The sequence below is a fragment of the Equus quagga genome, chromosome 20, assembly GCF_021613505.1.
Source record: "Equus quagga isolate Etosha38 chromosome 20, UCLA_HA_Equagga_1.0, whole genome shotgun sequence".
NCBI lineage: Eukaryota > Metazoa > Chordata > Mammalia > Perissodactyla > Equidae > Equus > Equus quagga.
This window is the reverse complement of record NC_060286.1, coordinates 7,029,211-7,031,041: the sequence shown is the minus strand read 5'-3', so window position 1 is coordinate 7,031,041 and position 1,831 is coordinate 7,029,211. Positions and strand designations below refer to the sequence as shown.

The following is a 1,831-nucleotide window of genomic DNA, read 5'->3' as shown; positions in this document are numbered from 1 at the left end:
ATAGAGGTTCCTCAAGAAATTTATAAAAATAGAATTACCATATGATCCAGCAATCCCACTTCTGGGTATATATCCAAAGGAAATGAAATCAGGATCTGAAAAACTTGTACACACTCTCATGTTCACTGCAGTATTATTCACAATAGCCAAGGTATGGAAACAACCTAAGCATCTATGGAAGGATGAATGGATAAAGAAAAGGTGATTTATAGCTCGAGTTTGACCTACAGCTGCCCAGGAGACGATGGCCATCCCAGCGGTGTCCAGGCTGTCCTGGCAGGTGCGATGCTTCAGTACATCTGTGGCCAGGCCATTTGCCAAGCTTATGAGGCCACCTGTTCAGATATTGTATCAAAGGTCACTATGCCACTGAGCTTTATTCTGCTGCATCTAAACAGAATAAACTGGAACAAGTAGAAAAGGAATTGTTGAAAGTAGCACAAATCTTGAAGGAACCTCGAATGGCTGCTTCTATTATGAATCCCTACATAAAGCATTCCATTAAAGTGAAAAGCCTAAATGACATGACAGCCAAAGAGAGGGTTTTCTCCCCTCATGTCCAACCTGATAATTTCCTTGCTGAAAAGGTCGCTTGAGCAATACCCCTGCAGTCATTTCTGCCTTTTCTACCATAATGAGCATCCCCCAGGGAGAAGTACCTTGCACAGCTACCACTGCATCTCCTTTAGATGAAGCCACTCTTCCTGAATTACAAACAGTCCTGAAGAGCTTCCTAAGTAAAGGCCAAGTACTGAAATTGGAAGTTAAAACTGATCCATCAATCATGGGTGAAATGGTTATCTGTATTGAAGAGAAATATGTTGATATGTCTGCAAAAACCAAGATTCAGAAGCTGAGCAGGGCTATGCAGCAGATTTTCTGAAAGTCTTGATTTTATGTCAGTGAATATTCTTAAACTTCAGCAGTAACAAAATACTTCCTGAACAGAAAAAAAGAAACAGGAAAAGAAAAGGTAATTTATATATGTATATAATGGAATATTATTTAGCCTTAAAAAATAATTGAATCCTGCCATTTGCAACAACATGGATGGACCTGGAGGGTGTTATGCTAAGTGAAATAAGCCAGGCAAAGACAAATATTGTGTGGTATCACTTATACGTAGAATCTAAAAAAACGCTGAATTCATAGAACACAAAGCAAAAGGATAGAAAAAGACACATTGGACAGAAGCCACGTGAAAACTAGTGTGGCCATGTTACTGTCAGATAGAACGGACTTGAAGACAAACAGTTCTTTTAGGGATGGGGAGGGTGATAGTATTATGAACACACAATGATTTTATACATGTATGCACTGAATAAAATAGCCTCAAAACATAGGAAGCAAGTCTACAGAAAAAAATAGATACAGAAGTCCATCGTCATGTGGGAGATTTCAAGTGACTGCTTCTAATTTTTGTTAGATCAAGCAGACAAGGAGCAGCGAGATATAGATAAACCTGACAGCACAATTGACTCAATCTAATGCACAAACATAGAGTTCTGTGGCCAACAATTAGAGATTACACATTTTTATTAAGCACTTTAGTAATATTTTCAAAATTATTCATGCACTAGGCCATTAAGAAAGCCTCAATAAATTCGAAAGACTAATTATCATGTACACCATGACCTCTCGACACAATGCGCTTGTTAGAAGTTAATTACAAAAACATAAAAAATTTAAGTCCCTGCATATTTCAAAATCTACAAAACACTTTGCTAAATAACTTAGCTTTTTTTTTTAAGTGAAAACTTCAAAGAATACCTAGAAATGAATAGTGATTAGAAAACTGTGGGATACAGGAAAAATTATGCTTCTGGAAAAT

General features: G+C 37.2%; 1 pseudogene; it reads left to right on the top strand.

The window, feature by feature from the left end:
* The first annotated feature begins 244 nt into the window (after positions 1-244).
* Positions 245-883, top strand: LOC124231080 (ATP synthase subunit O, mitochondrial-like; annotated as a pseudogene).
* The last annotated feature ends 948 nt before the right edge of the window (positions 884-1,831 follow it).